General features: G+C 51.3%; 1 long non-coding RNA gene across 1 annotated transcript in view; it reads right to left on the bottom strand.

Moving 5' to 3' along the window:
- The window catches only part of LOC145716706 (uncharacterized), a 4761-nt gene extending 3358 nt beyond the window's left edge, over nt 1-1403 (bottom strand). Inside the window, exon 1 of the long non-coding RNA XR_014139502.1 lies at nt 1094-1403. This is a non-coding gene — a long non-coding RNA (uncharacterized LOC145716706). The remainder of the gene's footprint in view (nt 1-1093) is intronic.
- Between the last annotated feature and the right edge of the window lie 12738 nt (nt 1404-14141).

Below are 14141 nucleotides of genomic sequence, written 5' to 3'. Positions count from 1 at the left end.
AGGATTATTCTTTTTTTTTTTTTTTTAAGATTTTATTAATTTATTTGAGAGTGAGAGCGAGCACAAGAGGGGGGAGCGGGAGAGGGAGAAGCAGGCTTCCTGCTGAGCCGGGAGCCCGATGTGGGACTCGATCCCAGGACCCTGGGATCATGACCTGAGCCGAAGGCAGTCGTTTAACCAACTGAGCCACCCAGGCGCCCCCCGCCCCCCTTTTTCATAGGCCTCCCCAGTGGCTCTGTCAGGGTGTGGACTCAAGAGCAGACACTGGGGTGGACTGAATGCGTCTGTTCTTTTAAAACAGCTTTGCGGGGTGCCTGGGTGGCTCAGTCGTTGGGCGTCTGCCTTCGGCTCAGGTCATGATCCCGGGGTCCTGGGATCGAGCCCCACATCGGGCTCCCTGCTTAATGGGGAGCCTGCTTCTCCCTCTGCTGCTCCCCCTGCTTGTGTTCCCTCTCTCGCTGTGTCTCTGTCAGATACATAAATAAATAAAACAGCCCCGCGTTTTTCTCTTGCTCGGTTTTGGAGGTTGATGGGCTCACTCCTGGGCTACATCTCCTGCAGGCTCACCTGGGGTAGGTGGTGACACAGAACCTCTCTCTCCCACCCAGTGGCCCGCACTTCTCACGGGACACCCTCGGGGCTTTGGGGCGGAGCAAAAGTTCTGGGGGTGGTGACCTCGGCCAGGCGGGGCTTCTGTTGGCCGCATCAGGCGCTCTGTCGCTTTCGCGGCTTTCAATTGGTCGCAGCAGTCCCAGGCCCCGCCCACACTCAGGCCTAGCGAGGCCACCCTCCAGAGGACAGCTGGGATGGAGATGTTGCCGCGTGACTGACCAGGTCACCTGCCCTGGGGGCCTGGCCACTGTGCAGAGACGCCCCTGAGGCTGTTTCCCCAGCGGCCGCCCGCCTTTGCCCACAAAGCTCAGAGGAGGCGGCAGCACAGAGCCCAAGGGCCGCGCCCAGCCCCACCCCTGCCCGCACCTGCCAGTGAGATCTCAGCAGCTAATCCGTGGGCCCCTTGAGGCCAGGACTCAAGAGAGGCCTCCTCCTCCCCTCCCACTACTGCTTTTCCGAAAATGAGTAAAGGAAACCTCACTTAAATGAAGTCAGGATGATGGGGCGCCTGGGTGGCTCAGTCGGTGAAGCGTCTGCCTTCAGCTCAGGTCACGATCCCGGGGTCCCAAGTTTGAGCCCCGCATCGGGCTCTCTGCTCAGCGGGGAGCCTGCTTCTCCCTCTGCCCTCCCCCCTGCTTGTGTGCATTCTCTCTCTCAAATAAATAAAATCTTTTTTAAAAATAAAGTAAAATAAAGTCAGGACGCCCTGAAGGGGAAACGCATGCCTTACCACTTCCTGCATAGTTCAGCAGGAAGAGGGAAGATTTCCTCTCAGCCCTGCTCAGCAAGCTGCCATCACCTGCAGCCAACTAGAAGCCTGGCCCTCCAAAGGCCCTCCGTTCCACACAGCCCCGCCCACTCCCCGCCTTCTCTATCAAGAGCCTCCTCGCCTTGGGTCTCCAGACTGGCCCGTGGTGCCCCACAGGGCGCTTGTCCTCGGTTGCAGTTCCTCTGCTCTTCCTGAATAAACCCATTTTGTTGGTAAAATTACTATTTTGTCTTTTAAGGTCAACACTTTCCTGGCTGTGAGTCATCCAGCCCTGCATGAAAAGTGGAGAAGCCAGCTTGAAGTCTCCAACTTTCTCTCATCTGTTTATTTGGTGGCCTAGCCCAAATAAGCAGTTAACAGTGTAACAGTGTCTTAAATCACTAAAATCCACTTTTGCCGGCTACATGGCCTTAAGAAGCAACCAGTAAGGAATTTTGTCCTTCAAAAAACGTTTCTTGGGGCGCCTGGGAGGCTCATTCAGTGAAGCATCTGCCTTCGGCTCAGGTCATGATCCCGGGGTCCTGGGATCGAGTCCCGCATCGGGCTCCCTGCTCAGCAGGGAGCCTGCTTCTCCCTCTCCCTCTGCTGCTCCCCCTGCTTGTATGCATTCTCCCTCTCTCTCAAATAAATAAATAAATAAATAAAATCTTTTTAAAAACCACAAACATTTCTTACTTGCTCTGAAGCCAGTTTTCGTCTGATGTTGCTTTGGGCTTTGCAGACTATGACCCACTTCCTGGGTTTCCTGACGGGACACCATTTACAGATGAAACTTGTTATTAGGCTAACCCAGGAGGAACCCACCTGCTCAGGACACCAAATTGACTTCCCTTTATTGAGCTGTGTTGTGTAGTTGTATTTGAGAAAAGTGTAAGATGTTTTTAAATGTTTTCTGCTGAGATTCATAAATATACTTTTGGAACAATTTAAAGGGAATCTTTTGTAATCTACCAGTGATCCTAATGTGTGATCATACTATATTATCAGGTTTGTAAAATGTATAGATTATAAAAAAGAAATTCTGAAAAGAAGATACAGAACTGATGCTATATTCATTCATTAATTACTGAAAAGTTGGATTGGCTCCTCATCAGGTTGTGTTGAATGGAAACATTGTTCAAATTTATGAAATGATTATTCACAATTTAGAGTACTTTTGGGGCAAAAAGTAGTTATTCATTCAACAAATATTAGTGTTACAGGTGCTAGGGCACATCAGTGAACAAACAAACATTTTGCCCTAATGAGATTTATGTCCTAGTGCAGAGATGGGAATGTAGAAAGAACAGTTGGATTTTATTAATGTAACAGACCAGGAAGATGTGACTTTTATCTTGGATACAAAGAAAGGATAAGGTGCACTTGAAAGATGCTGAAAAGAGGGTCGCCTGGGTGGCTCAGTCGTTAAGCGTCTGCCTTCGGCTCAGGTCGTGATCCCAGGGTCCTGGGATCGAGCCCTGCATCGGGCTCCCTGCTCAGCGGGGAGCCTGCTTCTCCCTCTCCCGTTCCCCCTGCTTGTGTTCCCTCTCTCGCTATGTCTCTCTCTGTCAAATAAATAAATAAAATCTTAAAAAAAAAAAAAGATGCTGAAAAGAACTTCAACAAATACAATTTTACCAACACAAATTCAAATTGTTACATAAGATTTTTGATATGGAAAATCAGTATAAAATGTAATAGATTTATTTATATCTATTTATATGTATATGTAAACATGCAAATTTTTGATATTTAATAGGTTTACTTATTTTATACTTCTTTTGATGAAAATGTCTAGACATACACAGAAATAGTGCAGTGGGCCTCATGCACGTCACCCAGCTTTGGCAATTATCAGCATTTTGCCATATTTGTTTCACTAATCTTCACCTTTCTTTTTGCTGGAGTAATTTCAAAGAAAACCCCAAACACCATGTCATTTCACCTGCAAAACCAACAGTCCCATCTCAAATAAAAAAGACATTTTCTGGGGTGCCTGGGCAGCTCAGCTGGTTCAGTGTCTGACTCTTCATTTCAGCTCAGGTCCTGATCTCAGGTCTTGGGATCAAGGTCGGGCTCCGCCCTCAGCGGGGAGTCTGCTTGTCCCTCTCCCTGCCCCTCCCCCTGCTCTCTCTCTCTCTCTCACTCTCGTTCTCTCAAATAAATAAAATCTTAAAAAAAAAAGAGAGAGACGTTTTCTTATTTGACCACAATGGCATTTTCACACCTATGAAAATTCACCATAATTTCTTAATGTCAGTACCTATTTCACATTTAAACTTGCCATATTGTCTGAAAAAGAAAAATGTTCTTCCATGGTTGGTTTCATTCCCATCAGGATTCAAACATGGCATACACACTGTATTTTGTTCCTGTGTCTCCTAAACCTGTTCCTTACCAAGCCCTCTCTCTCAGCCCACCCTATCCGAGTGTGGACAGGATCTGTCCTGTCACTGCCATGTCAAGTGACTGAGTCGTGTATCCTTCCCCCAGAATTCCTAAATTCAGACCTGGCTTCCCGTTCCCGTGGACTGCTGTTTCACTAGTCCTTCTACCATCTGTTTCCTGCAGAGTAGAAGTTAGCTCTAAATGTTTGACTAGATGCAGGATCCATTTTTTTCCCAGAATATTTAAGTAACTAAATATGTTTTTTAAAAAAATGAATGGTACTTGTGAAGGTTAGTTTTGTGCCAACTTGGCTAGGCCTATTTAGCCAAATATTGTTCTAGATTTTTCTGTGAAGGTATATGTTAGATGTGATTAACATTTAAATCATTAGACTTTGAGTAAAGCAGATGACGCTCTCTAGGGTGATGAAGGTCTTAGTAGAGATGAGACTGACCTCCCTGAGAAAGAGGGGTTTCTGATAGCAGACTACCTTCAGACTCAAACTCCAGCATGACGTGTCCTGAGTCTCCAGCCTGGGGGAGAGAGGACACCGATACATGGATAAGGATATTGATGACAAGGATAAAGATATAGATGATATAGGTGGATATAGAAATAGAGAGATGATACAGATATATGCACATAAATCCTATTGGTTCTGCTTCTTGGAAGAATGCTGACAAATACTGTATTTTTTAAGGGAGAATATTTCAACAAATATAGCTCCCCAAAATATAAAAAGGGCAACATGAAACATCAAATTAATACAAAATACTGCTGAAAATATTGAAGTTATGCTTGCCTCCACCTTGTCTCTTCTGTGTTCAGACTGAACTTTGATGGATTTTGGAGGTGAGCTGTTGCCCTTGGATGCAAAAGAGAGTAGATTGTTGAGGGCTACGGCCATGTTTTCCTAGTTATTTTAGAAGTCATTTAATATTAATTATGTTCTAGCACATTAAAAAACAAACACACTTATTCCTGTTAGGGCTTCACTCAACCTCTACTTTTATGTGGTTTTTAATATGTAGCCCATTTCCTTTTTGTAAAATTGGCACTCTTACCTTCTTTAAGATGCTGCATGAAGTCTGGCCCAAAATAGCAGTAAATGTCAATGGTCATCATTATCACCAGCATCACCACATTTTTATTTGCTCTGAATACATGCGGAGCCCCTCGCATGGCAGAGAATGCATTCACTTCCAGGGTGAGTTTATTAAATGGCATTTTAGTTTTAAACATGGGACTAATTTCCCAGGCCACACTTAACAGTACTCCCAGCTGATGTGGCCGGTCTTCCCCAAAAGCCAACCCTTTGCTTTCCCCAGAGGTCCCAGCTCCTCCGCATTACTCATGGCCCTCTGGGCTGTGTGCAGTGGAGCAGAATAGCTCAAATGAGGTTTGTGCATTAGGGAGAGAGCAAGGGCTGCAGGGCAATGAAGAAGGCTGCCCATCCCCACCCCTTCCCAACCCACAAGGGGCCTTCTCTTAACACACCCGAAATCACCATCCATCACGCCAATGTCTGTCACAACACATGGTCAGTCCAGCGCCTGCCTGGCAGCTGCGTGACCTTGGGGAAGCCTCTTAACCTCTTCACGTTCCATTTATTAGTCTATAAAAGAGGATTAATGTGACTCTCAGGGCTCTGTGAGCATCCGTGTTCATGAGTGTGAATGGGGCTGACTCCAGCAAAGAAAGCTTAATAAAGGCAAATGGACAAACAGATGAATAGACAGACAGATGGATGGACAGACAGAGGGGTGGATGGACAAATGGACAGATGGGTGGATGGAGTATATCTCTTGCCTTGCAGATTCCAACGCATTTCCATATACCTGATCCTCGCCACATCCCTGTGATGTGGGCAGGGAAGGTAAAGTCCCCTTGAAAATAAAGCAACCGTCCCAAGCCTCTGGCAGGAGCAGAAGTGGGTGTTGGTTTCCACAGTAAAGTGCAGTATATCCTGGTTACTTCTCACCGTGTTGCGAAGTTGAGGACATGTGTCTTGTGTCAGGCCAATATTTCTTGCATGGATAATGTATGGACAATTTCTAAAGAAAAAAATTTCTATCTCACTGTGTCAACCTAAATTATCTGTATCATATAACTTAAATGTATGCTAATATAAACTCAAAACAAATGCATATGTTGAATACCAATAAAACCCATGCCCAGGGCCTCCCGGCTGCCGCAAGCTCTGGGGGGAGGGTTCCGGAGACAAGATGCACAGCTCGAAGGTCCTCCCACCTCCTTGCTCAGGTCCAGTCCAGGACCAACAGGCCTTTGTAGGGGCTCCACTCTGTACTTTCCTCATTTCTTGTGAAAATAGGTCACAAGCTAGATGCTGGGACACAGCATCAATCCCAGATGGGCTACTCTCAACATGCTGGGTCATCACAAAGATGATGTCATGATCTTTAACTTTCCAGGAGAGAGGTACAGACAGTCAAAGGGCAGCGTCTAACACAATACCCACCCTGGCCGGGCCCGGCCCGGCCCTCGCCAGGGCAGAGCCCTGAAGTCACTCTCTGACTTTCCTCCCCTGTAACTCTCCTTCCACCTGCCCCTTCTCACTCCTGGGGAGGAGGTGCTTCCATGAGCCTCCTCCTCCCACATAGCCAGCTTGCTGTTTGCCCAAGGCAAGGGGTGCATGCAGGCCCTCCTCAGGGCATCAGCCATGCTATGCCCACTGGCGGCTCTAACCCAGGACCTGGCCTGTCCCTGTGGGGGTGCAGGTGTGGGGGCAGAGGGCTGACCCTCACCCCAGGGCTGGCAGGGCTGCTGAGTTCTTCTGGCCTGGCCTTGTCCTCTCCTACCTGGAGGCTGACCTGTAGGGATGTCACCAGCAGTCCCTGGTCCTCAGCTTCGAGTGTCTGAGACTAGCTTTGTCCCTCTCTCTTGGGTGGCCCCAAGCTGCCTGCAGGTTTTCTCATAAACTCTCTGCAGGACCCTCTTTACAGAGACCGTGGTGTTTGCTGGGGTCCCAGCCCAGGGATCCCAGAGTCCGGACCCTCTCCTCTTCTCTCACTAGCCGCTGGCCTGAGTGTCAGCCTTGGGGTGGAGGAAGGCCAGAGCTCAGTGGCTCTGCTCACTTCAGGGAAGGAATATAAATCCTCAGGGGCCCCACCAGATGCAGGGTCCCAATGGTAGAGCTAAGGAAGCCCCTCTGTACCCACCAAATAGGGGTGCAAGCTCGTTCTGGAGGCGTGTGGGGCCCAAGCCCCTCAGCCATGGCTCCCTGTCCCAGCCCCCGCCAGGCACAGCCCAGGGGGATCCCTGCTCAGGTGGGGTTGCTGGAGTAGGGGACAAAATTCCACAAAACCCATGAAAGAGGATGCCCACACACAGTCAGTGGGAGGAAAAGAAGGGCCTGAGTTTGCATGTGAGGGTGAGTCACCATTTTATCTGCTGCCCCTTCCTAAAAGGCTCCAGAGACACTGGGCAGAGCTGATGAACACAGAGACCCCTCTGTTAGCCACGGAGCATGGCAGTCGCCCCCAGACACACACGGAACATCAAGAGGTCTTGGTCTTCAGGGCAACAAGGCCAACAGCATTCGAGGCACAGTTGAGAGGGGGAGAGGGACGCAAAGCTGGAACTTGACCCAGTTGACCCCTAAGTCCTCTTTCCAGGCTCTGATTCACTAAGGGAACCTCCAAGGGCCTCCTACTTAAAGGAAAACGACACCAGGTACTTCCACAGGCAGAGAACCCACTGGCTCCAATGGGCTGCAAGGGAGCCATGTGGTATACTTAAGTGAGGCTGTCTATGGGCCTCATGTCCTCCGCTGATGGACAAAGGCTCTGGGTCTTCCCTGAGCCTGCATCCTCAGGCTGGGCCTCGGGTCCCTCTGCTTCTGCACCAACCATCTTCCACACTCAGGTTACACCTGTGCTGCACCTGGGCCCACCTCAGCTGCTCAGTGGAGAGGGAGATCCTGCCCTTGGTGCTGGCTGTGGAAGACTCAGCCCCACAGGGCTGGAAACATCAGCGAGATGTGGGGCCTCTCGCCCCCTTGCGAAGCAGGAGTGTCCACACTCAGAGCACCTGGGGTGCACGGATTGGCCAGGATGAGGCAAACCCTCAGAGGCCGGAGCCCAGTCCAGTGACGGGACTTCCAATGCCCCAGCCTGAGGCAGGGTGGAGCCAAGCATCTTCATCACCCTGCAGAAAGATCCTGCCGGCGGGTGGTCTTGCGGCCTGGGGTCTCATCTGAGCTCACATGGCTGCACACGCATTAGCCAGCCCCCTGCTGGGTGAAAGCCTGCTGATGCAGTTAGCAGGTGAATTGCAGAGAAAGAAGCCCCACACGCACAGTCTGGACCCCTGGGGCGCCGTCTGCGTGTGTGCAGAGCACATTTGGTAAAGAACCGGCCAAATGCATCTTGCACGAGGTCTTCCTGTCACAATATTGAGATTGCTTTGCAGTCCCTGGGGTCAGATGCTCACAGCTGTCAGCTCGAGGATGCAAAGGACTCGGTGGACAGAAACCACACAGTGGGGACCAGGACCAGTGAGCAGACAAGTATTCCTAAACACAACCCCCGCCCCAAGCGAAGGCCAACTGCTTGTCTGCTTGGCTTCAGAGCCAAAAGGGACTCTGGAGGAGGGCTGGGAGGCAGGGGACTGGAAAGCTATTCACACTCTGAACGACATAGGATGGGGCCCTGTAACTTTTTGTCTGTAGCTGCAGGCTCCAAGGGGCTGAGGTGGGGGGGGTACCGGGAGGATGGGTGCCCCGAGGCTGCCTGGCGCCCGCCACCCCAGGGCCTTTGCACTACTACCCTTTGCCTACAGAGCCCACTTTCCTCAGGCCACCTCCTCAAAGACACCTCTTCTAACCACCCTCTGTGACCTACATCCAGACTGACAGCCTCTGTTGTTCTTGATATAAACATCCAGAACATTCTCTTCACAGCTCTATCATCACTTGACCTTCTGAGTTTGTTGATTCTGTTCTCCCAGAGTGAAGAAGCTCTCTTATGGTTGCTTTATTTTCTCAGCAGATACAGAAAGCACAGCCATCCGCTGAGAGTGGGGCCTTCAGGGAAGGCAGGCGTACAGAGGCGAACACCCTGCCCTGAGGCTCTGGACACCGCTGAGGGGTCCTGGCCAAACCATGACCACATGGACCCAGAAACATGTTTGGTGTATGTTACCACGAACAGAAACCAGCTTCTAGAAACATTTGAAAATCCAGGTTTGTATAACGTGAGTAACCCTGCTTCTAAGTCTTTTTTTATTTCATTTTTAGAAACAAAAATTTTAGGTTGCACTTATTATTATCTAATTAAAATTTTGTATTGTAGCAACACATTTGTTCCACCCTCATTTTTATATTTGTCAATATTTATACATACTCTCACTGAAGACAAAAAGTGTATTTGAAATCTAGATAAGTAGTATCATTTTTAACCAAAGGAGGAGGGGTGTTTCATTCAGTTACTTTTCCAAGGACTGTGGTCAGAGCTCCACAGGTTTCCCTCATCACTCCAGATGTGCTGCAGAGAGCCCCTGCCTGGACTCCAGATGCGCTGCAGAGAGCCCTTGTCTGAACTCCAGATGTGCTGCAGAGAGCCCTGGCTGGACTCCAGATGTGCTACAGAGAGAGTCCCAGCCGGACTCCAGATATGTTGCAGAGAGAGCCTGGACTGGACTCCAGATGTGCTGCAGAGAGCCCCAGCTGGACTCCAGATGTGCTGCAGAGAGAGCCCCAGCTGGACTCCAGATATGCTGCAGACAGCCCCTGCCTGGACTCCAGATGTGCTGCAGAGAGCCCTGGCTGGACTCCAGATGTGCTGCAGAGAGACCCCCAGCTGGACTCCAGATGTGTTGCAAAGAGAGCCCCGACTGAACTCCAGATGTGCTGCAGAGTCCTGCTGGATTCCAGATGTGCTGCAGAGAGAAAGCCCAGATGGACTCCAGATGTGCTGCAGAGAGCCCTCTTGGACTCCAGATGTGCTGCAGAGAGCCCCAGCTGGAATCCAGATGTGCTGCAGAGAGAGCCCCAGCTGGAGTCCAGATGTGCTGCAGAGAGCCCTCTTGGACTCCAGATGTGCTGCAGAGAGCCCCAGCTGGAATCCAGATGTGCTGCAGAGAGAGCCCCAGCTGGAGTCCAGATGTGCTGCAGAGAGAGACCTGGCTCAACTCCAGATGTGCTGCAGAGAGAGACCTGGCTCAACTCCAGATGTGCTGCAGAAAGAGCCCTGGCTGGATTCCTGATGTGCTGCAGAGAGTCCTGGCTGGACTCCAGATGTGCTGCAGAGAGAGCCCCAGCTAGACCCCAGATGTGCTGCAGAGAGAGCCCCGGCTGGACTCCAGATGTGCAAAGAGAGAGCCCCAGCTGGACTTCAGATATGTTGCAGAGAGCCCCTGCCTGGACTCCAGATGTGCTGCAGAGAGCTCTGGCTGGGCTCCAGATGTGCAAAGAGAGAGCCCCAGCTGGACGCCAGGTGTGCTGCAGAGAGACCCCCGGCTGGAATCCAGATGTGCTGCAGAGAGTCCTGGCTAGACTTCAGATGTGTTGCAGAGAGAGAGTCCTGGCTGGACTCCAGATGTGCTGCAGAGGGAGCACCAGCTGGACTCCAGATGTGCTGCAGAGTCCTGGCTGGAATCCAGATGTGCTGCAGAGGGAGCACCAGCTGGACTCCAGATGTGCTGCAGAGAGAGAGCCCTAGGATTAGAAGGGAGAGCCAGGTAGACAGAGCCCCCTTAGGCCCAGCCTGGGCTCCTGCCTGGCATAGGGGCCACATGCTCTGTGCCCCTGGATGGTGAGGGCTTCTGGTGAGCCCTGCCCCCATTCTAGCATCTTCAGCTGGGACAAGAACCTTGAGTCATAGGATCAGCCAGAGAGACACCGTTGACAATTTCCCCCTGCCCTTCAGACCCACAGCTCTCCATTTAGGACATGGCTGTGGTGAGGGGTAGGTGGTGAGAGAGGGACTCTGGATTCCATGCTGCCATGGCCCTGCCCCCAGGTGAGCCAGCTGAAGACAGAGCTGCTTCCCTGCTGGTGCTTACCTGTTACTTAGGGCCTTCACCCTCTCCCTCCATTCCTCCCCAAGCCTGGCCCTCCTCACAGTCTGCAGAAGCTCACCTTCCATGCCCGGAGGACAGTGGCCCCATGAGGCTTCACAGACCCCGGCGTGGCCCACACCTCCTGCATGTCCTCACAGGGCTGGAGCCTCAGCCTCTCCCCCTAGGTGATCTCCACACTCTGAAGACGTGTTCTGGCCATACCTACAAAGTGACTCCTTGTTCCCCACCACATTACCCAGGCACAGCCTATACCCCCTGTGGGCTCACCCATCCCCACTTGGTTTTCCGAGGTCCACAGCCATCCCGACTGCACGTTTGCTCCAGGGGCCGCACTGACACTCAGCTTCCTCAGCATGTGACCACAGACACCCAGGACAACACACAACTCAGTAAGCTCGGCAGTTCCTCTGAGCTGTACCCCCGGCTCGGCGCTTTGCGGGAAGTTCTGTTCTGCTGGCTCAGGGCTGCCTCCCCTTCCTCCTGTCCTCCAGGCTGGCAGTTCATCTGCACCATCTGCTTGGTGTCTCCCGGGTGTTGAAAACAAGCAGGGGCTCTGTGTCCCTCATGCTCCCCATGGCCGTGGCCAAGAAAGCACCCCAGAGCCCAGGATCAGACACAGAGGATAGGACAGCATGAGATGGAAGCATGAGCATCCAGAAGAACGAAAAATAAAGAAGACCGTAGAGTCATATGGGGGTGGCAAGTAGTTTGCTAGCAGATGTGTAACTGGGACGAAATGCAGAGAAGAGAGAAAACAGGGCAGAAACATGTAAAGCAAAACCGCCCGGTTGTACTAAGATCGATGAATAATATCCACCCACAGATTCAAGAAGCTCATGAACTCCAGGCTATTCAAAAAGTTTACACAGAGACAATGTGATAAAACTGCTGAAGACCAAAGCTGCAGAGCAAACGTTAAAAGCCAGAAGAACGTGGGATCGACATCACAGCCCACCAGCCAGGAAAGGGAAGGGCCCCAGGGCTGCCATGCCCCCCACAGCTCTTTCCCCCTAGAGCAGCAGGATGGGTTGCTGCCCCAATGCCCACCCCCGGGGGGCATCCGACCAACAAGGTTAATGATCCTGAAGAGCTGGTGGGTTTTGCTTGCTGGGTTTCCCACCTTGTTGTTCTTCCAAGTTCTCTGCAGACGTCTGCACTGTGCCCGCCCCATCACCGTTTTAGAAGTTCAGCACAGGAGAGGGATTCTGCCCCAGGCTCTGGGAGGTGCCGGGATGAGTTAAGACTTTGGGGCTGTTGGGACGGAATGAACGTATTTTGCATGCGAGAAGGACATGAATTTTGGGGGCCAGGAGGCAGGATGCTATGGTCTGAATTGTGTCCTCCAAAATCCATGGGTTGAGGCCTGTCTGCTCCGGCCACTGTAACAGATGATCAGAGACTCGGGGGCTTATAAATAACAGAAATTCATTTCTTTCAGTCTGGAGGCTGGGAGTCCAACATCAAGGTACCAGCACATTCGTGTCTGGTGAAAGCCTGCTTCCTGGCTTCCACATGGGCTGCTCGCTGTGTGCTCATGTGGAAGAAGGGACAAGGGTGTTTTCTGGGGTCTCTTTTATGAGGGCATTAACCCCACTCATGCAGGCTGCATCCTCAAGACCTAATCACCTCCCAAAGACCCCACCTCCTCATACCATCACAGTGGGGGGATTACATTTCAACCTATGAGTTTTGGAGGGGCACCAACATTCAGTACATAGCAAAGCCCTGACCCCCAATGTGACTGTATTTGTAGATCGGGGCTTTAAGGAAATAGCGAGGTTAAATGAGGTCACTGAGGTGCAGTTCTCATTCAGGCAGAACTGTCTCTTCCAGGAAGAGACACCAGAGAGCCCCTGCTCCCTCTCCCTGGACACATGAAGAAGGTGGCCATCTGGAACCAAACTGTCCGGCCCCTTGGTCTTGGTCTTCCCAGGCTCCAGAGCTCAACCGTTGTTTCCACCACCCGGCCTGAGCAGACTGAGAGACTCTAAGTCCGGCTGACAGAACAAGCAGACAAAAGTATCAGTCAAGAGCCAAATGTCTGAACAAGGCAACTGACAGACTTGATCTCAATGACGTGTTGAGAGCTCTGTGTCCAACAACAGGAGACACACTCAAGTACTTGCGAACGCAGCTGACACGTGCGAGTCGGCAAATATCAGGAGAGTGAAATCATTCCGGTTGTTCTTGGACCACAGGGACATTCAGCTAGAGATTAATAAGAAAAAATAACTAGAAAATCCCATCTTTTGAAATTATGCCACAATTTCTAAGTAGCCCATGGTACAACAGAAGAAATCATAATGGGAATCAGAGAATATTTGAAACTGGGAGATATTAAAAATATATCAAAATATGTAGTTGCAGCTAAAGCATTTCTAAAGGAAAAGTCAAGTGTTGGTGCATGCATCAGAAAAGGAAAGAAGTTGAAAATCCACGACTGACGCATCTACCTCACGGGGGGAGATTAATCTCAACCCCTCCCTCACAACTGTGGCAGAAACCCAGGCCAGGTGGAGTGCTGATCTACACGCCAAGGATAAAACAATTTAAACTATACAAGAGACTACAGAACATCTTATAGACCTTGGAATAGGAAAAGATTCCTTAAACAGGACACAGCAAGTGCTACCCATAAAAGAAAACAGTGTCAAACTGGACAAATAAAACTTAAGAACTTCTGTTTAAAATACTCTGAAGAGAGGGAAGAACAAGCCACAGGGTCAGTGTTCACAGAACAAACCTATGAAGGACTCCTAGCGGGATTATCTCAAGAACGCCTGCACAGCTGATGAGAAACCCCCTACACCCACACCCACCAGGACGGGCACAGGGCAAACCACAGACGACGGTGGGGGCTGAGGGTGAGCAGCGCTGTACCTCGCGGGACCGCGAGGAGGGACGTCGGAAAGGCCGCCTGGCCGTTCCTAGCGAAGCTGAACTCGGTGTGCACATACGCACGTGCACCCATCATGGCAGCCGCTCGCGGGAAACAAGCCAGCTGTCCACCACGGGGGAGGAAGACGTGAACTGTGGCACATCGGACGGCAGGATACCCACCAACCCGCGGCCGGTCTCCCACATGTAATGGGAGCTGAGGGAGGCAGACGCAAACGGACCCCTTAGTACAGGCTCCCACTGTCCCCCCACCGACCCGGCGGCCTGAACGTCAGCTTCTTCCTCACAGTCTGCAGGCTGGACGTCCAACGTCAAGGCCCCAGCTGGGAGTCTCTGAAGAGACCGCTTCCTGGTTCCCGGACGGCCACCTTCTGCTGGGCCCTCCCGGGGGGCAGGGGCGAGCCGCCCTCTGGACTCTCCCCTCGAAGGGCATTAAGTCCCACCACGGGCGCTC

This window comes from Leptonychotes weddellii, chromosome 1 (genome assembly GCF_054177405.1).
Source record: "Leptonychotes weddellii isolate Sample4059 chromosome 1, ASM5417740v2, whole genome shotgun sequence".
Taxonomy (NCBI): Eukaryota; Metazoa; Chordata; class Mammalia; order Carnivora; family Phocidae; genus Leptonychotes; species Leptonychotes weddellii.
The sequence above is the reverse complement of the archived record's forward strand: the minus strand, read 5'-3'. Positions and strand labels throughout refer to the sequence as shown.